This window comes from Protopterus annectens, chromosome 12.part0, assembly GCF_019279795.1.
Source record: "Protopterus annectens isolate FY-2018-M chromosome 12.part0, PAN1.0, whole genome shotgun sequence".
Lineage (NCBI taxonomy): Eukaryota > Metazoa > Chordata > Ceratodontiformes > Protopteridae > Protopterus > Protopterus annectens.
The window spans coordinates 872,794,026-872,818,826 of NC_056746.1; positions in this window are offsets into that span (position 1 = coordinate 872,794,026).

Here is a 24,801-nt window from a genome sequence, read left to right on the forward strand (position 1 = left end):
TGATGCATTTTTTTTTGTATTCAGCTTGAGGCCATGTTTCCGGCACCAGTCATTTGTTTGGGTGTGACCCTCTTGGAAGATGTCCATGTCACTAGGGGAATTGATGACAGCTCTCAACTTGCAGTCATCTGCAAACTTGGTCAGCCATAGCCCACTGGTTTTGGCCTGTACCTCAGAAAAGTATATCCTAAATAACACAAGCCCCAAGACTGAACCCTGGGGTACGCCACTCAATATGAATCTACTGCTTGAGGTGGCTTCCCCTATTTTGACTAGGTGGGTTCTATCAGTGAGCCAGTTGGCTACTCATCTGGTAACATTAGGATTGATGCCTAGGTGAGAGAGTTTATCTATTATGTCCGAGTGGGGAATAGTGTTGAAGGCTTTGACCAGGTCAAGGTAGGCGGTGTGCACTGTCTTCCCTTCATCCATGGCATTGGTGATTGTCTCAAAAAAGTCAACCAAATTTAACAGACATGACCTCCCCTTGATGAAGCCAAACTGTGTTGGATCGAGTGTTTGGAGGTTGCTAATGTCCTTGTTAATGAGGTCCATGATAACCATTCCATGGCCTTGCAGATCAAGCTAGTTAGGCTAATGGATCTATAATTTCCTGGATCAGTGGATGCTCCACCTTTGTGTAAAGGGATGACAGTGGCTGTCCTCAACTCAGCTGGGACTAAACCAGCACGCGGGCTTTGGTTGAATAGGGTGCATAATGGTGCTGCAGCCTGAGATGTTATCAGGTCCCACGGAGGCTGTATTTTTTGCCTTTGAGAGAGCAGTGATTACCAGATTCCTAGATATAAGGGGATGGGGCCAGGTACTGGGAATTTCCTGATTTACTGGTGGGGGAACAAAGGGGTGAAAATTTTGCTGACTCTGTCAGCCAGCACGTATGCTAGAGCTACAGCATTTGTATATGTGGTGTCGTTGACCACCAGTTCTGAACAGATCTGGGTGCTACCTTCAAGATTACAGACATATGTGAATAAGGACTTATGATTTTCTCTAGTAGATGTGGCCAATTTGGATTCAAAGTTTGCTTTGGAGGATTTCACTAGTGCTCTTATTTGCTTGTTTAGGCTGAGGAGAGATTGCTTCCAATTGGGCACCTGCTCCTTCTTGGTCCTGGACAGCAATTTTTTTCTTTTGTTATGGAGTTTATTTATTGCAGATGTCCACCAGACAGGTTTACTCTTCCTTTCAGAGGATGATTATTCCTGTCAGGTCTTCCTGATTCCATGCATCTATATAAATGTTTTATAGTAATTTGGTATAGTTTTGGATACTAGTGCCAGTTCCTAGAGAGGGGTAAGGGCTATGAAGCTGTTTATACCATCTTTCAGGAGGCTGTAATCAGCTTTGGAGAAGTTTTTTGATTGATCTTAGCTCGAGGGGCGTCGGGGGAGATGGTGACTTCAAACGTGACTGCTTTATGGTCGGCTCTTACAAGGGAGGATGATACTGTAGGGATGCTGCAGTGGTTACTCATGTTAGTTAATAATAAGTCCGAGGTATTATCACCTCTTGTGGGGGTATCGACTAGCTGTTCCAAATCATTTGCATTGACAGGATCGAGGAATCTCTGGGAATTTGTGTTCTGGCAAGAGTAGTTCATCCAGTCTATTTTTGGGTAGTTAAAGTCACCCAGGTAAGGGTAAAGGGTTGAATCCTGACATATTTGAAGAGGTTTAGATAGGCAGTTTGGGCATTTTGGGTCAGATTTGGGGGCCAGTAGCTAGCTATAATTTCTATAGAGGTCTTGTCAATAGTTAACTGCACCTGGAGTGTCTACTGTGCATCATGCTGTTTGACCAGCCTGGAGGTGTGTATGTCTTTAATGTATATTGAAACTCTACCACCTTTGGCTTTACTATCCACAGTTTGGGGTCTGAATGTATGATAAAATGAGTAACCAGGTAATGCTGGGGTGTTCTCCACAGCTTTGAACCAGATTTCTATGACAGCACAGATCTCAGATCTCAGCATTTTCCAGAGTTAGGAATGCTTACAATGAGTGCTGTTTCATGTTTAGACTTCTAGCGTTTCTGTTGAAATTTTTATGTTGGTAGTTTTAACCTAATCACCTTTCCTAAAAAAGGCACTATAGGGGAGGCAATAGCCGTTTCCAGAATCCTGAAGCCCAGGTGAGACAGATGCAGGCCATCTCTGGCAATGCATTGTGGTCTGTCGATCATATCTTCCCAGGCTGTCAGGTACTGGATCCCACTGGAATGATGCCAGAAACTAAGCCAATTGTTAAAGTCAATCATTTTCTGTTTGTATTCAAGCATCCTTCTGGGTGATGGTAGAATGCTTCGTAAGGCTAAAGACATACCTGCCTGGGACACGTAATCAGTGAGTTCAATCATGTCTCTCTTCATATAGTCCCATAAAACTGAAAAGTCCTGCACCTAAGACTTTATGCCAAAAACAGAAGAAATCCAAAAATATAAATATGGCAAAAGACACCACAGCAGAGGCACAAAATAAAACCAGCTGAAATATTATTAAAAACAGAAGTAAGCACTTTCAGGCAAACATGCCCTTCATCAGACAATAAGAAACAGTTAAAAACCAACATTTAAACATACTGTTGTCCAATCACATTCAGTAGTTTACCCTCCTTTTTCTCAGAACAGGATTTAAAGGCACAGTTACATTTAAACCAGGACTCTTGTCAGCCCCAAGTCTTATGATCCACCTTGATTCACTACACTCAGTTTCATTAACTAAATCCAAACCTCTTATATTTTTATGCATCACTTGTAACACCATAAACTTAAAAAAATGGTCTGAACATTCTGAGATATGCAATACTAGGGCATTTCGTACGTCATGATGTCTAATGTCATATAAGTGCCTAAAAAATCTCTCCTTCAGCATACAGTTGGTCTTACCAACATAAAATGAACTACACTGTTGACATGTAGCTAAATAAACTATATTCCTAGTTCTACAGTTGACATATCCCCTCAATGAATAGGTCCACCCTGTTCTAGGATGTACAAAAGAATTGTTAGTACAAATGTGGGTACAAGCCTTACAACCATGACATGGATATGTCCCTACACATCCAGTTTTCATAATAGTGGATATGTTGGACATAGGTTCCTTGCAAAGCATGTCCTTCAAATTTCTATTCCTTCTGAAAGTGAACCTAGGTCTATCCCCAACTATCACTGCTATCCTGTGTTCTGATTGTAATACTTTCCAATTGTGTTGTATAATGTCACAAATCCCCCCTATATCACTGCTATATGTAAGCAGTAATTGTCCTCATGGAGGACCAAATCTATTGTGTCTTTTATTAGTACCTCCACTGGTACCCCTATGATACCACGGTTTAGCGGTCCCCTCACGCTTGATTCTAATTTCTTCCAAGGACCTATCTATCAACTGTCTATCATATCCTCTTTCTACAAGATTACCCATAAGGACGTCAGTCTCAATGCCAAACTGTTCCTCACTTGTACAAAGCTGAGAAATCCTATGGACCTGTCACTATGTTTATGAAAATATATCTAGGATGCATGCTGTCAAAGGAAAGCAGACTATTTTTTCAACATTGCTTCTTGTATAACATAGTATCTATCTTACCTAATATATCTTTCACTAAATGTACGTCCAAATAATCAATATCAAAGAACTAACAGTGAACCTAACAAACTCTGTGGTGTTTTCAAGATAACCCACAAAAGAAAATAATTGCTCAACTGTGCCCTTCCACAAAAAGAAAACATCATCAACAAAATGAACATAATATCCCAAATTGTCAGACCAAGAATGAGTGTGTTGGAATATCACCTCATCCTCCCAAAAAGCTAATACAAGGTTAGCATAAAAATTGGCACAGGGTGTGCCCATAGCAACACCCTGTGCCTGCCTATAATAATTCCCTTGGCATGTGAAAATATTATGCTCAAGTATCAAAGCCAGCAATCTACAAACTCTTTCATTGCTGACATCATCCAACTGTGCTTTGTTTGCCAAAACATGTTCTATGGCTTTGAGCCCATAGTCATTGTCAATCACAGTAAACAAATTTTTCACATCCAAAGTGACAAACATATAATCTGAACATTTTGAACTCTCCAAATAGCAAGACAAACTGGTTAAAAAATGTGCTGTGTCTCTCAAAATCCTGGGGTATAACAACCACCGGTCTTAGGGCACATTCAACACAAATAGACACATTTTCAGTGGCCCAACCCCTCCGCATGACAATAGGTCTCATGGGAGGGTTGGAGCCATCTTTATGTAGCTTAGGTAAACCCTTGAACTCGGGAATCCTTGAATGTTCAATATAAAGGAATTCATATTGGGATTGCACTAACAAACCACTTTTCTGCATGTTCATTAGCTGGGTCCTAATTTTATTTCTTAAAGTGTTTACCATCACAGGAGATAGAGGTACAAAAGTAGATGTATCACTCAGCAACAAACAAAGTTTGTCACAATAATCATTCTTATTTAAAATGACAATAGCGCCTCCCTTATCAGCTGATTTAATTACAATCCGATCATCCTGCTGCAACTGCTCTAAACCAGTGCGTTGCTCTTGTGTTAAATTATAATATCTACGTCTATGCTTATCCTGCACATATTGTTCAATCTCTGTCTGACACATCCTAACAAAAGTAGTGACCACAGGATTATTAATTGGTATGAAATCACTAGGTTTTCTCAACTCTGTAACTAATTCACAAGCCCTATCACAAAACATGTTTTTTAAAGAAACATTTTTAGCAAAACACATGACATCAATAATTACCTGACTGTACTCAGACATATTATCTGGAACAAACGTCAAACCCTTATTCAGCACTGAAAGTTGCTCAACCGATAACTGGACATTAGATAAATTATATACAATATTAGTACTGTCAATGGTGTCTAATGTCATTGTGAAACTGCATCTTTTCGGTCCCTGTTATTGTCTGATGAAGGCCATGTTTGCCTGAAAGTGCTTACTTCTGTTTTTAATAAAATTTCAGCTGGTTTTATTTTGTGCCTCTGCTGTGGTATCTTTTGCCATATTTATATTTTTGGATCTCTTCATGTAGTCCAGGGAGGTATGTCTCAAGTCATTCACACCAACATGGACTATGACAGAGTCACAACAGTACCTGTTATTAATAGACTTGATATGGTGGATTCTGGCCCCTGAAAGACAATTAACCGTGGCTTTTTCCTTATCCTTTGGACACTCTTCAGCCTTATAACCTCTGTGGTGCATGCAATAACTATGTAGCACTATAGTACATGCAACTAGATAAGTAGGGGGTCTAATCTCAATGCTGGCAACTGTGTGTGTGTGTGTGTGTGTGTGTGTGTGTGTGTGTGTGTGTGTGTGTGTGTGTGTGTTTCAGATGGGTCTACCATGTTAAGGGCCTATGAACCCCCGATTGGCAATCCTAACATCCCCTGCAGTTTTCACCTACTTGAACAGTAGTGGCAGACATTGCAACACTATAATAGCTCTGTGTTGCTTGTGTTATGTATATAGCAGTATCGTTTGTACAACTAGGCAGATAGAGGTTCTATATCAGCAAGGGCAGGTCATGAGTGTGTGTGTGTGTGTGTTGTGTATCTCTTTGCAGCTGGCTAACTATGTTATTGCCATTAGCATACCTCTGAACCCCTCACAGAAAGACATCTGGTTAAAGAATATGGAAAAGTGGGACAAAGACCTAACATTGAGCACAGCCATCACATATCGCTGTGACACACATGGAAAGTAGATACCAGAACAGGTTGTGCATTTGAATGCACTTTCCAAAGGGTATGTGTTGTTACATGACAATATCTGACTTTAATCTGTAATGTTAGTCTTTCATGATTTTCCAACAGTTTGCCAAAAGACCACAATGTTATGACAGATGGAAAGAAAATATGTGTCAAACATCAGGATAATCTGCAGGCATATGCAGAGGTCCTAGGTATGGCCACCATATGTACCACCCTGCAGGTTGCAGTCCATGTTTGGCAAGGTGTGACCTGTGACAACAACTGAAATAATAAAGAGGTCCAAAGCACAACAAACATTTCATACAATTGTCTACTGATTGCATAGAGCAGTTTTTGCACATCAGAAGCACCTTAATGTCATGACAAATAGCGTAAGCTAAGGTAATGTCAAACAAATAAGGTGTGATAGTAGCAAACCAAAGGAAGTCCCATGTGTTGCACTTGCTGTGGGTATGGTATGTCCTGCCAACTGTCACATTACTACAAGACGTGTCCCACAGTCCACATTTGATAAGGTGGCAACCACAATCTGTCTCACCTATGTGTGTGCAATATGTAGACATGTGAAAGCCCTGTGACTACCTGCTGCCCCAATAGACAACATGTATATAGGCATGAATGCAAACTTCTACCACCCACATACATACGTACAGCCTAAGGCTGTGTCAACTGTACATATTGTGCAGTCTGTCACTGAGCCACAAACTGCTAACACACTGCAAATGACCATACAGTAGGTATGGAATGGTGTCAAGGTCCTGGCCTCAAGCTGAATGCAGACAACAGTGTCAGCAAGGACAAGTCCCCAGTATTTCCCACATCAGCACTAACCCCATAAACACACAGACTGCAATGACAGACCTGGGTACTCAGGATGGCAACAATCTTGCATGCAGGCAACAAGTAGTGGCAGTGGACAGGAATTGCTTCATAGGATCATATAAGGTTACTAGGCTAATGGCCCTGGGGCCCTTACAAGCCTAGTCAAGAGTTTATCCCCCAAAAGAAACCCCAGTCAGCACCTGTCACCCCTGTCAATGAGGAACACAGGTGGAACCTTTGGGACAAATTTATGGTTTCCCATCCATTCATCAAGGTTGCACTTGAAAAGGGTCAGAGAGGTGCTCTGTTTGACGTGTATGGGAAGTCTACTCCAGAGACAGGGCAGCCTCTGGGAGACAAACCTGTCCCTCCAGCAGGTTATTTTAATGTCACATATGTTCAGGACGTTTGTGTGGGTAGCACGTGAGGAGTTAGACTTACAGATATGGAGCATCTCCAGTAGGACAGGGTCCAAGATTGCCTTGTAGGCAAGACACAGATCACCCCTGAGCAATCTGTACAATACTGAGTACAGTAATAGTGATTTGAGCCTCTCTGCATAGAACAGGTGTTAGAGGCCATGGATTCTCTTTGTGAGGTATTTCAGTGCCCTTTCCAGTTGGTGCAGATGTTTGGAGAGGTACATCCCAAACGGGGTGTTATACTCAATTATTGGTCTAATGAGGGAGGAGTACAGAGAGGTAATAACCTCCTTTTTTCTGAATGCAATCCCTTTACTGGTGAGATGAATCAAGTAAAAGGCTTTTCTGACCACTGCCGCTACATGATGGTCGAATGTGAGGTTATCAACCTCAGTGCCCAAGTTTCTTACCACAAGTTGCGTGCTTAGGGGGCTTCCATTGATGTGGTAATCAGCAGGGGTTGTGTTTTTGCTGAATGGTATGATGATACATATTTTGGCATTTAGCTTGAGGCCATGACTTTGGCACCAGGCATTAGTTGCTGTGAGACCCCCTTACAGTATGTTAACATCATTTGATAGTACCCAACTTACAGTCATCGGCAAACTTGGTCAGCCACAGGCCTTTCGTCTTTGCCTGTACCTTTGAGAAAAAGATGCCAAACAGTAGGGATCCTAGGACAGATCCCTGGGGAACTCCACTAGTGACAGGTCCACTATCAGAGGTGGGGTGCCTATTTTGACTTTGAGGGTCCAGTCAGTGAGCCAGTTGGCCACCCACCTGATGAGATAGGGATTTACACCAAGTTGTGCTAGCTTTTTGATGATGCCCAAGTGGGGGATTGTGTCAAAGGCCTTGGCCAAGTCAAGCTAAGCTGTATGTACTGACTTTCCCTCATTCAGGGCCTTGGTGACAGTCTCAAAGAAGTCAACCAGGTTCAACAGGCAAGATCTGCCCTTGACAAATCCAAACTGGGTGGGCTCAAGTGCTTGGAGACTGTCTATGTCCTTGTTTATGAGATTCATAATAATATGCGCCATGGCTTTACAGATCAGACTTGTCAAGCTAAAGGGGTGATAGGTTCATAGGTTGGTACTAAGCTATCGGCCTTAGGGCCTATACAAGCCTAGCCATAACAATTCCCTGGCTATTTCTTCACACAATATTTACTTCCCTGGACCCCTGTCTAGCAGGCTTACTGACATGATCCCCGGGGTGAATCTCCTATCTCCCATCCAATCAGCAAGGTTACTTTTGAAGAGGGCCAAAGAGGTGCTCTGCTTGACATGTATGGGCAGTCTGTTCCAGAGTCTGGGGAGTCTCTGGGTCAGGAACCTATCCCTCCAGCATGTTTTGTTCATTGTGATGACAAGATTTAGATCCCTGGAGCATGTGTCTGTGAGGGATTGGGATTTCTTTAAGTGTAGCATGTATTTAAGTGTAGCATGTCCTTAAGTGTAGCATGTCCAACAGCTCTGGGTTTGACATGGCCTTGTATGTTAAGCAGAGATTGCCTCTGAGTAGAGGATATGCGACAGAATATACCTGGAGTTTTTTTAGACGGTCAGCATAGGGCATCTGCTTTAGGCCTGTGATTCTTTTAGTGGGGTATTTCTGCAGCCTTTCCAGTTGTTGCAGGTGTCTTGAAAGGTACATACCAAATGGGGCATTGTATTCTATAATGGGTCTAATGAGGGATGTGTACAGTGGGACAATGACTCCTTTTTTCTGTATGAAAAGCCCTTAGTGATGAGGTGTGCCACATAGAAGGATTTCCTGACTGTTGTGGCGATGTGGTTATCGAAGGTGAGACCACAGTCCACCTGTGTCCCTAAGTCTCTTATCACACTTTCAGTGTTTAGTGTACTGCCACCTATGTGGTAATTCACAGGTACATGTTTTTTTTTTTCCAAAAGGGGATGACTATACATTTCTTGGCATTGAGCTTGAGCCCATGGCTGTGGCACCAAGCATATGTTTCTATAAGATCCTTTTGTAGAATATCCACATCATTTGGGGATTCAATAATGGATCCCAGTTTGCAGTCATCTGCAAACTTTGTTAGCCAGAGTCCCTTAGTGTTGGCCTGTACTTTAGAGAAGTAGATGCCAAACAAGAGCAGTTCCAGGACTGAACCCTGAGGTACTCCATTCGTCACTTGTCTGGAGCTGGATTTGGAGTCGGCAACTTTTACAGTGTTGGTTCTGTCAGTAAGCCAGTTGTCAACCCATCGAGTGATGTAGGGATTAATGCCAAGCTTAGTAAATTTATTTATGATTCCAGAGTGGGGGATGGTGTAGAAGGCCTTGGCAAGGTCCAGATAGGCTGTGTGGATTGCCTTACCCTCGTCCACTGCTCTGGAGACTGATTCAAAGAAGTCAATCAGGTTCAGGAGACAAGATTGGCCCTTCACAAACCCAAACTGGGTGGGGTCCAGTGTTTGAAGGTTGCCAATGTGTTTATTTTATAAGTTCCATGATAATACGTTCCATGGCCTTGCAGATCAGGTTCATCAGACTGATGGGATGGTAGTTCCCAGGATCCAAGGTGGAGCTCCGCTTGTGGAGTGGGATAACTGTAGCTATGCACCACTCAGTGGGCATGAAGCTTGAGATAAGGCTATGATTAAACATGACACTTAGGTGAGGTACCAGTTCATTTTGTAGTTCATGTAGTACACAGCCCAGGATGTCGTCTGGTCCTATGGATGCTGTATTCTTAGCTTTGGAGAGTGTGTTTTTTACCTGTGTGGCCATTATTACCAGAATTTGGCAATATTTTGGTATTGAGATGGGCCCTTTAGGGGGTAAGAGGAGGGTGAAGTTGGCACTGAATTGATCTGCCAGGATACTGGCAATATTTTTGGGATCAGTATATTTAATGCCATCCTTTTGTAGCTCAGAGCAGATCTGAGCATTGCCATTTAATTTCTTGACATAGCTATAGAATGCCTTGTGGTTGTCTTTGGAATCTTTGGTAATTTTATTTTTGTAACTAGCATTGGAGGATTTTATGAGGGATCTCAGCTTCTTACTGAAGTTGGTAAGGGAGTTTTTTGCATCCTGGGATTTTCCTCTTTTCTGCAGTAGTTTCTTTCTTTTGTTGTAAAGTTTGTTTATGGCAGAGGACCACCAGATTGACTTCATTTTTTTGCACGATTCATGCACGAGTGGATGTGCTCATACAGAGCCTTAGCGTAGGTTTCAACAGTCGAACTTTCAGTTCCTGTCTGCATGGGTGTCATGAAGTTTGTCACTTCTGACTTGAGTAGCATGAAGTTGGCTTTGGAGAAGTTTTTTACAGAGGTTTCCTTACTGGGCAGTGGGGGAGGGATGTGGATGTCAAGGGTGATTAGCTTACGGTCAGACCTGACCAACGAGGGGATGTCCATAGGTGTGGAGCATCGATTTCCCATGTTGGCAATGACCAAGTCTAGGATATTTGACCCCCTGGTGGGACTATGGATTAGTTGATCCAGGGCATTGGAATTTATGAATACCAAGATCCGTTGTGCAAAGGTGTTGGTACAGTTTCAGGGTCAGTAGTGGCACTACCTTTGTGCAAGGGGATGACAATGGTGGTTCTCCACTCTGCTGGAATGAAGCCAGTACTTAGGCTGTGGTTAAATAGGCTGCTCAGTGGTGAAGCCAGTTCATGCTGGAGATGGTGCAGAATACATCCTGGGATACTATCAGGTCCCATGGAAGCTGAGTTTTTTGCCTTGGATAGGGCCTGTAACACTTGATCTACAGAGATGTGAAGTGCGGGACAAGTATCGGGGATGTCAAAAGGGCCTTTGGGAGGGGACAGGGGGGTAAAGTTTGCCCTGAACTTATCTGCTAGCAGGTTAGCTAAGTCAACAGGTTCAGTGTATGTGATACTGTTAAGGACTAATTCGGAACAAACCTGGGCTTTGCCATGGAGGTTTCTGACATAACTGAAGAAGACTCTATGTGGTTCACCACATAAGCAAAGGGACCTTATCCAAACAAAAGGTGGACATTACCTCTGAATAGTCCTCAGTCAGTACAACAATACATTAGCAGCATGGCTGGTCTGCTACGCACCTATGCAAACAGCTGCAGAAACTGTAAAGGCTATGTTGCCACCCACAAAGATCAGCCATGGCCCTCAACACCTGTTCCATGCAGACAGCTTGTAATCAGTAATGTCCAACTGATTACCAGTCAGGTTGTCCACAGGTGTCTGTGGCATGCCAAGATGGCAATGTTGTGCTCAGGCTTTCAATAGCTGCCCCATGTATCTGAGTATAACTCTGTGTGCATTACTGGCACTAGAGGCCTGACTCACATATGATGTAGCAGAAACACATGCTGGATAGTCAAGTTTGGCTACCACAGGATACCCTGTGTCAGGACTACACTCCCCCAAACATGTCAAACACAGTACCATGCATACCCTCATCAACTGCATCAAGGCTGAGTGGATGGGAAAAAAATACATCTGTCCCTGGGGTTCAACCTGTGTCCAGCAATGGCAGGGGTAAAAGGTGCTGATTGATGATTCTGCTGGGATAAAGTAATGCCTAGTCTTGTGAGGGACCCAGGGCCAGTACTCTAGTAACCTCCTCTGTATCTATGAACCTGTGGTCCTACAAAACACCAAGGTGATATGTATGAAGGCTAGCTGGCTGTGTCAAGGGGTATACATGCAAGGTTACACTGTTTGCCCCCATTGTCGCTCACACACTCATGGACACACATGCACCTAGGTAAACATGTGCATATACAGCCATACCTTGGTGATGAAAAGTTCACTGTGTTTCCTCTCTGCCATACTTGGCTTCGGTAATGTTAGCAGCTCCCCAGGCTGTACACACACAGACACCTGGAACAGAAACAGAATAAGGTATGTGAGACAACAGTTAGTTAGCAGTACTAACAGCAATAATGCATCATGGCCGAGAGGTACATACACTTTGATGTGCACCCATGACAATTGCCAGCAGATAGCACCTTACACAACATAACATTACTAAATTACACACTGGTATTACCTGTACTACATTTTCCCTGTGCATCAGACACATATTAGCATGTCCCTGCATCAATGGTATGGATAACAGGGATGTGGCACAAGTATCATCACATGCACAGAGTGTGGTGTGGGGTTGCCAAAGAGCTAGGCTGGGCCATACAGGTGACATCATGTGTGTGTGTGTATCTGGAGGGGGTGGTGTTCAACTGGGCCATGGAAAGGAGCTGTGTGTGTCTGGTGGTGACCTCCATGTGATAGTGATGTATGCATGTGTGTATGCACACAGGCAAGCCATGTGCTAGCTCTACATGGGGGTATGTTGAACAGCCATGGACCATACATGTCAGGATGTACAGTTCACCATCTCTGGCCAGAGATACGGGAACTGGTTCTGCCAGGAATATCACTGGCACCAACAAGCCCAAGACCAGATGTGGTGCTACTCCCTGACAGTTACTGCTGTCTGCTGGACTGGTGCCCCTCACGGGACCAGCCAGGACTATGTGCCCATGGCCTGCTATGCTGTGGTGTGGACAGCACCCTCCCTTCAGTAATGCTAGTGGTACTGCCACTACTTGAGAATGAATGTGCACAGCCACATGGGCTCTCAGCTGATGTTGTTGCTGACCTACATCTATGTTTCCAATGCCTTACTCCCACCACATGCTCAAGCAGAGATATTGCACTGTTGAGCACTGACAATGTCTCACCCCACCGTCTATCCACAACTTCAGCAAAATGACCTACATCACCAATGCCATTGAGGTCGTCACGCCTGGCAGGAAGTGTTGCATCCATGACCCTGAGCATCCATCTGGTGTACTGTTCACAATGTGCCTGTGCCTCCATGACAGACTGAAACATGCATTGGGTGACACCTGCTATGACACCTCTGACAGGGGCTGGATGGGCAGCAGTCCTCCTTCGAGCACCCCTGTCAATCTGCCTGTGTGGGACCTCACCAGCTCTATGGCTATGGCTACTGTTAACAGTCACAGATGCCATAGTCACCACACTAGCCTGTTCGATGCCACCACCCTCTGACTGTCCAATATCTCTGGCTGCTGAGGACTGGGTATGTGTGGGCATACTGACTGTGTGAGGGGACATTGTGGCTGGAAGTGGGATGTCAACCAATGGTACCTGTGCCTCACTATGATCACCATCATCATCAGAGTCCAATGAAACACTGACATCAGGTTGGGAGGGAGAGAGATCCCAAACCCCATGTTTACCTGTGAGGGGAAGACAACAAATGTACATTACTATCTGCACTATAATGTTTGCTGATCCACACACACACACACACACATGCGTGCACACGCACACACACACACACACACACACACACACACACACACACACACACACGTGAGGTAGCACAAAGGCATTATACAGACCACACTTTCTGAAGGATGACATGCATGACACACAATCGGACCACAACAGTTACACTGTGCAAAGGCCCTCAACAGCATGCAGTGCAGGTACAGCCAGTTAAGGTTGCTACTACTATATACCTGTGAAATACATGAGGAGTGGGAGTATGTGATGCACCTTCACCTAACACACAGTGCACCCATGTGCACAATACTTATGTACCCCTGTATAGCACAATGGCTACACTTATACAAACGTATGTGCCAATATGTTACAGCACCTGTGAATAGGCTCCTGTGATGACCAATGTGATGCACCGCAGTTAACCCCACCACAAGTGAACATGCACATATTGCAATATGGCTAAGCATAACAGTTGTGTGCATGGAAAACTGGCTGCCCTTAACATGCCTAGAGTATTGGTGAGCCACAAGACAGTTCCACACTCACCAGCTTCAGGTAGCTGTTCCCCAGCCACACCAGAGGGACCTATGTAGTTGTGGGGGAGAGGTATTGTCAGCACACACAAATGTGGCATTGGTACAGGATAATATGTGCATTTCTGAACATGTACACTACAAGCTGTGATACTACCCAATTTGCTGACATTTGCAATAGGTGTGCACTTGTGTGCATTACAAAACCCCACCGACAAATTCAGTTTGACCTGACATATGCTTCCAGGTATGCAAAGGCTGTCAGTATTGAAGTGATGTCCACTGGGGCCTTACCTGGATGTTCCTTGGCTGTTGACTCTATGCCACCCACCTCCATGACATATGTTGTGATTATTTCCCAAGATGTGGTGGCTGCACCAAGATTTATAGCTGTGAGTGGTGCTTGCACAGCAGGTCCACCTGTGCCAGCACAGTCCCTAGCCACAGCTGCAGCCCTTTGCCATGCATTGTGGATGAGGTCTGTGGAACGGTGTCGGACCTGTTCACAGATCCTGTCACTGTGGCCCGCATTGTTGACAGTCGCTACCAATTCCACTCACAGCGCAGTGCATTCTTCCAGGTTTTGCCGGCTCCTTCCCAAAAGTACCCTGTGATGGAGTCTGAGGGCATCAATGATTGCCGCAGTCTCGGCTTCTGAGAAGGCCTTCATATAAGCCCTGGCCCTTTTCCTGGCCTGTGGGAGCTACAGCTTCACAGAGGGTAGGTGGAAATACTGTTCACTATTTGGATGTGTTATATCCGCAGTTTTGCATGCTATGTCTGGTCATTCTGTAGCAGTGTACTGTGTAGATGTGTGTTGGGGTGAGTGAGGAGACAGGCAGATGTGTCATACATCCTTTTCTATCTGACTGTGCATGTTGCTGCAGTTGATGTTGGTCTATCAGCTGGGTATGTTTGTAGGGAGAGACTGTGACACAAGTCCCTTAAAACCACAACATCCCCCCCCCAAACCTTTATGTTTGGCTGTTATGTGGATCCCTGGCATAGGTGTTTGCAAGCAAGATCAGGTCTTTAGCAGGTAGCTGGACATACTGCTGTATATGTATAAGGCCACAGCTGCTGCATTCTGGGGGTCTATTTCATAACATTGAAGTGTTATAACTTCAAACACAAAAACCTCAAACTTGAAAGTTTGAAGACTGACAATATCGAAGCCAAGGAACACTGAATTCTTTCCCAGGGAAATATAAATAGTTTGTAGTGTTCGTGTGTTTTGTGTTTTGTACTGGAACAGCGATTTTTTCCCCAGGGGAAAAATAGCTGTTCTCAGTCTTCAGGGTTTTCAGCTTTCATGGTTTTGGGTTCGATGTCATAACATTCAAAGTTTTGACACTTCGATGTTATGCTATAGACCCACATTCTGGCCAGGAGTCAGACTAGGGATTGTGAAGACATTGGGAAAGAGCAAGCTGTTACTGTCAGTGAGGGTGCAGTGTCAGCTGTTGTGTCCCAGCATGGCCTGTTTGAGGGTACCCACAACAGTTCAGGTGAGGTATTTGCCTGTGGTGCATATGTTACATAATAGTGCCATCCAGAGAGTGGTAATCAACATTTACTACACATATTCATAACTGTGAGATGTGTGGTGGCAGTGACTGCAGTAGGAGCAATCAGTTTCACAGGAAATTGCAGGGCTCAATTACTCTTATGTAGTATTAGCATGCCTGTAGTTATTGTGCCAAGGACTGGGCTGTGGGCCAGGACTGTGGGTCTAGATGTGACAGATGCTAGAAATGTTACAGATAGAGCTAGTTAGCCATTAATCTGGCATGTGTATTTGTAAGACATATGTGCATGCATACGCTGTGTAACACAGGATTTGCAAGGACGTGTGTGTTCTGATGAGTATGACGTTGACACAAAGCTGTCTGTCATGGTTTTGTAACCCCAATCTGCACTGCCTTGCCAGTATGTGGGCACACAGGGTAGGTTTTATGACAACCCTGTCATAAATAGGGGGCACAATTGTGGATATTCAGAAACAGTCTGTGCAGTTGTCAACTCCCCCTACAATATCAGGTAGAGCTGACAACTGCACAGTCTGTGCAGTTGTCAGCTCTACCTGATATTGTAGGGCTCCTGTAAATCCAGCAGCATTTATTTGTTTGTGTACTGGTTCTGTGTTGGTGTCAGAGGCCTAAGTACAGTGTGATTTGGGCCACTATATATAGGAGTACTGTGTGACTGCAATTAGGATATGTTTGTAAAAACTGTTATTATACTCCAAATGTCAGTTGGTGCACTGGTATGTTCCTCTGACTGTAGTTTAAAGTGTTCTGGGACCAAACATTAGCAGTGATGTCTTTTTTTCCCTAAAGTCACATACCTATAGTGCCTGATATCTTGACAAAAGCAGGAGTAATTCCCTAGAGCTGTTTGGTGTAGTGGTGTGTTGCTGTGACTCTTGTTCAGGTCCTGGGTTTAATAATCTGCATGTTTGTCTTTTTTTTCCTGTTACATGACTGTAATGCATGATATCTATACAAAAGCATTACTAACTCTCTGGAGGTGGTTTGGCTTAGTGGTGCATTGCACTGATTCTAGTGTCTAAGGTCCTGGGTTCAAGAATTTGTTATGATATTTTCCCCCTAATGTTCAATGACATTAATGCATGATATCTTTGAAAAAGCATTACTAATTCCTGCAGATGGTGTAGTAGTACATTGCTCTGACTCTAGTGCACAGCATCCCAGGTTCAAGACTTGGCAATGATAACTTTTTTCTCTAATGTTAAATGACTGTAATGCATGATATATTTAGAAAAGCATTAGCAATTCTCCCAGCCCATTTGGTGTAGTGGTAAGTAGCTGTGACTCTAGTGCACAGGTTCCTGGGTTTGAGATCTGACAAGGCTGGTTATTTTGTTGCTGAATGTGATAGAGTGATTTAAAGCAGTTGTAAGTGGGTTTGCACAGTTTTGCGTGATGCTAAGAGGTGCCAATAGATGCTTAGGTTCCCTTAGCGGCGCTTACTCCTGCTTAAACCCATGTTAATTCCAAAAAAGTGGTGATAAGAAAGTGGTGAAATGGGGGCAAGCAGGGGGAAAAACATTACGAAAGGCAGCTAGGGATGTGCTGGACGGGTGTAGGAAAGGACCATAGGTCTCCATTCTTTCTGCAGCAACAGCTGTGACTGATGTGGACAATTTGGAATTTAGAGCCTCACACCCCACAGGGTGGGGTGTAGGTGACATACATTTGTTGAGTAATTCAAGGGTAACTTGACTGATAGTGTATGTGAGGGAGAAATTGGGAGCTATGTATTGGATGTGATTTTTTGGGGGGACAGATGCCCCTTTTTGTTTTTGTTTTTTTTAAGGTGAGAGTGGGATGTTAGGGAAAGGTTGTAGGTAAGTTTGGGGAGGAAAGTTGGGTAGGAGAGGTTGCTTTTGCAGACAGACAAGACAGCAGACAGGGGTGGTGTATGACACATGAGGGGGTAAACACCTTGGACGGGGAGGATGGTTGGGAATTGGAGGCCCACGTGCCCCCAGATGGAAACAGTGAGACTGAGGTCACCACCCATGGGCAGTCACCACTACCCCTTCATGGCCCAGAATGTGGCTGTGCTGGGGGCTGGATAATGGGGCTAGCCTGCCCCTCAAGGTGCACCATTCTGCCCTCGCCTGGCACAGGTGGTCATCCAAATCATGCTGTATGAACCTGTGCACCATACCTCAGACTTAGTTTTGGGTGACAGGGTCCTCTCCATGCCTATGCCCAAGGGGGGATGAGCCTTGTCCCCTAAGGAGGTTCCACCTGAGGGTGGTGCAGGACCAGTGGAGGAGATCGCCTGAGGTTGGGTCCCAAATGAGCTGGGACCTGGTCCCATGGGACAGGCGGATCCACTGGGATCTGCCTTCCCAAACATGCTATGGTGTCGAGATTTGACAAAATGTTTTGGTTAGTCATGAACAAAACATTTCAACATTAACTATAACAGCACGCATGGGTGTTCCAATTAACCCAGAACAACAAAATTGAAAAAATTGCATGGCAAACAGAACACATGCATAAATGGAATACACTCAGTATTGTAACAGCATGTCAGTTACATTTACAGCAAAAGGCCACCAACAATGGAATTTGAACAAGGTATGTTAGCATGCAACCATTTAAATAGATGAACAATAATAGAACAGAAGTCCCAACATTAGGTTTTGAGAACAACATACCCATAGTATATGAATCATAATTACTGATGCAGATAAGGGGTGGGGAGAGAAAAACAGTCCATTACCAACTGTATAGTCTTGTGTTTTTCACAACAGTATTGCTCAGTACTGTACAGGTCTGCCATCACTTTACATCTACCTGAGGTCTATAGCTACTGTAGCACATACAGACCTGTTAATTTGTTGACCAAGAATGCTATGGAGCAAGCTGTGACAACTCTAGGTACATAAGTAGGGGGGACTCATGCATATCATGGGTACATATATGACTAACAAGGTGTACCCTGCACTGCTGTTGTGTGACTGTGCTAATGGCATACTTTTAATGGATTTTTATCTGTGTGCAAGCTTATTGGCAACAGTGATCACTAGCTGAGACATGTATTGGGAAGTGTGCATAGTGTATATAGCTATCCTGCTGTCATTTGTGGGAATGGGGTTGGGCACTGGAATATTTGTACACAGTTTATTACTAAACCCTTTACCTGTCAACCCTGTGGAGAAAATATCTATTAACACTACCTGAATGTTTCTACAAACAGTCAGGATTATATGTGTGTAACTGTAAACACGTTAGTACCAGTACCTGGATTCAAACCATGTTCTGTGTGTGCAGAGTTAAACAACATATCAATTTCTTATCACACTGAGCTACTGGGCCACTGCTGTCTGCTGCTTCACTGATTTCTCCCTAAAACTCACTTGGTTACACACTCTGACCTTGTAATATATGTGGAGTGCCACAGAAGACTGCAGTGACAGTTGAACATACATACCTAAGATCCATGCATAATAGATAGTGTACTGTGTATTAATACTTTGAATGCAGCTTACACATTTACACCCTAGTGGATGTGATTATGTGTGATTTGTACAGACCACAACAGGCTGCTGGGTTGCATATCCAAACCATACACATTTGCACATCATTATATATTTGCAGTCTTCACCTATTATGGTGTCATACTTGCCAGCATCAACATTCCTACATTCAGAAATACATGTAGCTGAAATGCAAAGGTTAACACAAGACAAAGCTGCAGGGAACACACTATAATATATTACACATTACTATTCAAGGTTTAGAGCTTAGTGCAGACCATATATAACTTTTAACTGTATAGTGTTTTACAGCTCCACATCTACAGTTTGCCATAACAGCTGCCTAGCAGACACACTGCACTGGATTCATGCTCTCATAGCCATATTTGCTGTGTAGCACCTGTATACTTGTATTTCTTCAAAAACACATTCCAGACTAAACACAACAGTTTTTTGGAATAAGCTTTATTGTGGGTAACATGACAAAGTGGTTTATTACATTCTGACTTCTACATTCAGTTGTACTGCATATCCTGTAGATGAAGAATGTATGTCAGTTATTACTTTCACAGTAGCAAGCACAGTATAGCTTAGCTGAGCTGAATACTGCTTAGAATGGGACTTCTTAGCAATGGTTAAACCAGCTAAGCAGAGCTAAGCATTGCTAAGTATTCCTCAGACAGGTTCTTTTTAAGTATTGCTTAGATTGGCTTAGCAGTGCTTAGCAAAACTGAGTTAAGGGCAAACAAAAGTTTTTTATTTAAAAAAAGTCAGAATTGCATATTAATTACTCATTACTGATACATTATTATTAAGTGTTTATATTTTACTTTACATGACCTCCCCTTATGTGCTTTCATTACATTACCTTGGTGTGTGACTGTACTGTATGGGACACTTGTATTTAAATGGGGTATTCACCTCATATCGCCACTGACACTGGGATTTGGACTACCTATACTACCCTAGTTAACAAATATTAATTACTACATCATTAAATAAAATAAAAAATAATATAAAAATGTTTTCCCAGCTGAATGGCCTCTTTTGATATTCAAATTGTCACCTACTGCATGCAAAGCCATGACTTTAATCACTCAGCTAACTCAGCTGTGAAAATTTCAGTTATACATTTCTATATAGCTCATTACATTTAAGCACTGCTGAGCAAAGCACCACTTTAAACTTTAAAAGAGCCTGCTCAGCTACGCGTAAACTTTACATAAAAAGAAATTTAAAAAAAGCCTATTATTTTTAACTGAAACATCACACTTCAATTATGAAATAAGTGTCCGAGGACACTTTCTTTATTGTTTTACTGCTGTACGACACCTTCACAATCCAGGGGGTGTGTTATGGATACTGTAACACACCCCCTATATGACATTACTTCATTTTCAGACTGCAGTTAGAAAATAATGACAGGCATTTGATTTTCAGGTGACATATTGTTGAGGGAATCCATGCTAATGCAAAACCTGTCATTCTATCAACTTTCTAAGTTTGTATGAGCAATATTTAAAACTGTTCTTATTTTGGCCTTTTGTCCCACTTTCACTAATGGTTTTGTCCAGACTTCTTGCTCGAAGAGGTTGAGAGGTATGTGTCTGAGGACATTTTTTTATTGTACAGTGCCGTATGGCACTTTCACAATGCAGAGGGTGTGTTACAGTATGTATAACACACCCCCTGCATGGCATTTTCTTCCCATTCATCTTTTAAGTGTCTGAGTACACTTTCTTTATTTTTGTTTACTGTAAATGATGTATGGCATTTTCACAATGCAGGGGGTGTGTTACAGTACCTGTCACACACCACCTGCATTACATTCACTTCCCATTCATCATTTCAGTGTCTGTGGACACTGTTTTCTATTGTAAAGTGACGTATGACAATTTGATAGTGCAGGGGGCATGTTACAGATCTGCAAGCATGACTGTAACACACCCCCTGCACTGATTTAGTATCCATGTGCATGGCTCTATCTCAGTAGCGCCTTCATTAATATGCAAGGTGCACTGCCGAGAGGGAGATGCGGACATGGACATCATTCACTCTGTGTAGGAATAATGCTATTCCTACATGGAGTTTACTTAAGATTGAACCTGCAAGTTACCCTAAAAACTAACGTTCTATATTATTTCAGCGAATGCTTAAAATAGTGAATGCTGCTTAATAGACCCAATAAAGTTGAAATCCCTAAATCCCGAACACACGGAACAGCATTTTTTCCCAGGGAAAAAATTACTGGGCCGTGTTCAGGACTTTGCAATTTCCTCCACTGTAGTGTGATCCCAGAGTTGGTATATTTAAGTAGGGGTGTTTATTGGTGGTTTATTTTGTGTTTGGATTTTTTTTTTTTTTTTATGGATCAGCGATTTTTTTCCCTGGGAAAAAAAATCATTGTTCCGTTAATTTGAGATTTAGGGATTTCAACTTTATTGGGTCGATTAAATAGTGTTCGCTGTTTTAAGTGATCGCTGAAATAATATAGACCCAAAATTATAGACCAATAACTTGCCTTCCAATGACGTATAAACTATACACGGGAATTGATGCAGACAGAGTTTAGTCATTTTAGAAGAAAACTCAATTATGGCAGTAGAACAAAAGGGCAATAAAAGAAAGTCATACGGAACAAAGGATCATTTGTTATTAAAGTCATGGTGGAGAACTGTAAAAAGGGGAAGAATCTAAGTATGGCATGGACTGACTGCAAAAAAGCATTTGATAGTATCCCACATTCATGGATAAAAGAGTGCTTAAAAATGTGTACGATAAATCTGTTAGATTTTATTAATATTAGTCTGAAATTAATTATGTTGCAAATATGCTGAAAGAAAAGGCTTGCTTAAATGCAGAAACAGAGTTTAGTAATATGTGATCAGCAGTCATACTAAATGACCATGGCTTGGAAAAGGAATCTGCTGAATGGACATTTTTCCCTTACAGACTCAGAAACAGGATGTATGCAAGAGCAAAAATGCAAAATCTGCTTTTAAAGAACACTGACATGCTTTTCTGCATATATAAAAGATGGACACAATATGTTTCCTAAAATAACAGGATGGACACAATATGTTTCCTAAAACAACAGGATATGTTTATGACACTGTGACAATGTGTTTTCTCAAAAATATGTTTTTCTGCATGGAAAAACAAGATATGGCACAAGAACAGATGTTATTATACAAAGATCCAAATAAAATACAGGATGTTCACACTGTCAGAAAAGCTGATCTCTGTGTTTTCTCAAAAATATGTTTTTCTGCATAAAACAGGATATGCTTATCAGCATTGGCACAAGAACATATGTTCATATACACAGATCCAAATAGAATACAGAACAATGTGTTTCCTCAAAAATATGTTTTTCTACATGGACATCAGGACACTGTTACAGGATATTCACACTGTCAGAAAAGCTGGTCTCTTACAAGACATTGTTAAACAAGGAAGCTTAGTATTGTTTCTACAGGACTAAAACTGTATATAAAGAGCTGTATAAATCCAGATATGTTAGAGGTATGGTAGGGACTCATTTTGTCCTAAGGTAAATGTTATATCTCTCACATCATCTGTACTATATGAGAAGTAAAGTTGGAACAGTACTTTAAGCCTGCAACGTTTGTCCAGTTTGATTTATTATAAAAGTTATTGGTTACTGCTCTTAAAGTTGATGCTGCAAAGTATATTCTCTCATAAGTGTATATTCTGCAAGTTTCTATATGCAACAGACTGTGAATGCAAATATAACCAGACTTTGAATTTTAGCAGAATCCAGCCAGCAAGACTGAGTGTCTTAAGAACACTTCAAATCCATCCCACAGCAAGAAGCAGCAAGCAGTAAGCAGAGAGAGCTCAAAATATTTTTTCAATGGCGAGGCAGCTGAGTGACTAGCTCCATATAATTTTTTCAATGGCAAGCTAGCCTGCATTTGAACCTACAATCTGCATTCAAACACAGGAGGAGTGATGGTAAGCCCTGCAGAGGGTCACTTCAGTTAAATTGCAGTAACTAACATTTGTACATATGTGTAAATCCTAAACAGAAGTATTCCAGTTTATGCAGCTTGCAGTAGTAAAGTTTTTTAGACATCTACAATCCGGAGTGAGACTAGTTCAAGAAATTCGCAGTGCCATAAATTCTTCAAGAAAAGGGGGATATCCACTAGCCCAATAGTTCACTGCCTGTTGTGCTTTCCCAGCTTCTCAAGTGACTTTGAAAAATTTCCAGCCATCTGCAACAACAGCCTGATCACCTGTTTTCTTGCTAACTGGTAAGACTTTTTTCTACGTCACATTTTTTAGTATGGTTGCTATTTGACAGTTTGGATATTAGATAGTCTGGATATTAGATTCAACAGTATGGATATTTTCATGCATAATTTAAGCAAATGTAAAAAATTGCTATGTTGGTATACACAGCATATTAGTAAATGTAAAACCTTATTAGGGCAGGTTGATAGTAAGGCATTATGCAAATGTATTACAATATTTGACTGGTATCTCAAAGAAAATCATGTGAAATATGACAAATGTTTATTGTGTGCTTCAACAAAAACTGCATTTTGTGTATTATGCCACAAAAAAGTATTGCATCATATTGCTAAAAAAATAGACTGTAAAGACAGATCTGTTCATGATAAAGAATTACATTCTGATGTTGAACAGTTATGTCCTGTCACCACATGTGAGTCAAATCAATTACTGATAGAACCCCTAGTACATTTTGTTACAAAGGAATGTAATAAACTTCTAAAAGACAGACACAATGAGTTCAGGAAGCTTAGACAAGTTATACATACATCTTTTCAAAAGTGCTTAGGAGTTTCAGATTCAGCAGAACAGGCTCCTGAGACATATCAAGCAGACTATAAGAAAATTCTTCAAAAGCAGTTGCAGGATAAAGGAAATAAATTAGCTGAACTGAGAGACTGGGAACTTCCTGCATACACAGTTAATCTGTGCAAAAGAAATATATTTTATAATATGTTTATGTTTTGAAAATGGTTAAACATACATGGTAGGATGGTAGGATCTGATGTCTGGACAAATCATTCTTAAATGTTTTACTTTCATTCAGTCAAAGCAAGACATCTATCAGTACTACAGTAAAGTAAAGCATATGAATGCCATTCATTAGCATAGTCAAAAGGTAAACAAAACTGTTCTAATGTATAAAATTAAATAAAAATAGATGAGTAAAAATTTAAAGTCACAAGACATGACATGCTTGTATAAAGATATACATATACAAGACATACATGCATGTGTGTTCTTTTCATCTAGAGTACATCTGTTACAATACACAAGAATAACAGGCAGGCAACAGCAAATATAAATAATATAAATATAAATGTGTTGGTTAAACTAGTATCTATTTTGTTTTTTACAATTTGTTTATAATTATATAGTAACACCAAACAGTTAAAGTTCTGAATTTTAAAAATAAATAAAATCACAGATGGTATTAGTCAAACAGTTTTTGTAAAATTAATGGCAGGACAGTTAAATAGATAAATAAATAAATAAAAAATACTGAAATCCATGTAAGGTAATTGTAAAATGATGTCTATTTATGTTGTATAAATGCATAGTTATGCAAATCACAATCACATTAAAGGAAAAATGCTAAAAGAATTAACTTTTAGTTATGTACTTACCATAACTTCAGATGTTTGGGATCCATCTCGCCTACATTCTGACTGATGGGTTCGGAGCCGATCCCTCGGCTCCGACTCGGCACGCTTATGCCAAAGAGCGAAGTCTCTTATTGGCTGAGCTTACTATATCCCAGGATGCACCACTACCAGTCCCCCAGATCTAGTTTGTCCGCATACATGCACACACGCACGCACTGCTTATATAACATCGCCAGATGAAACAAGATAAAAACAGTAGAACTCAAACCGTTCAATCTCTTCTGATCTCCAAGGCAGGGGAAGGAGGGTGGGTATTAGGAATGTGG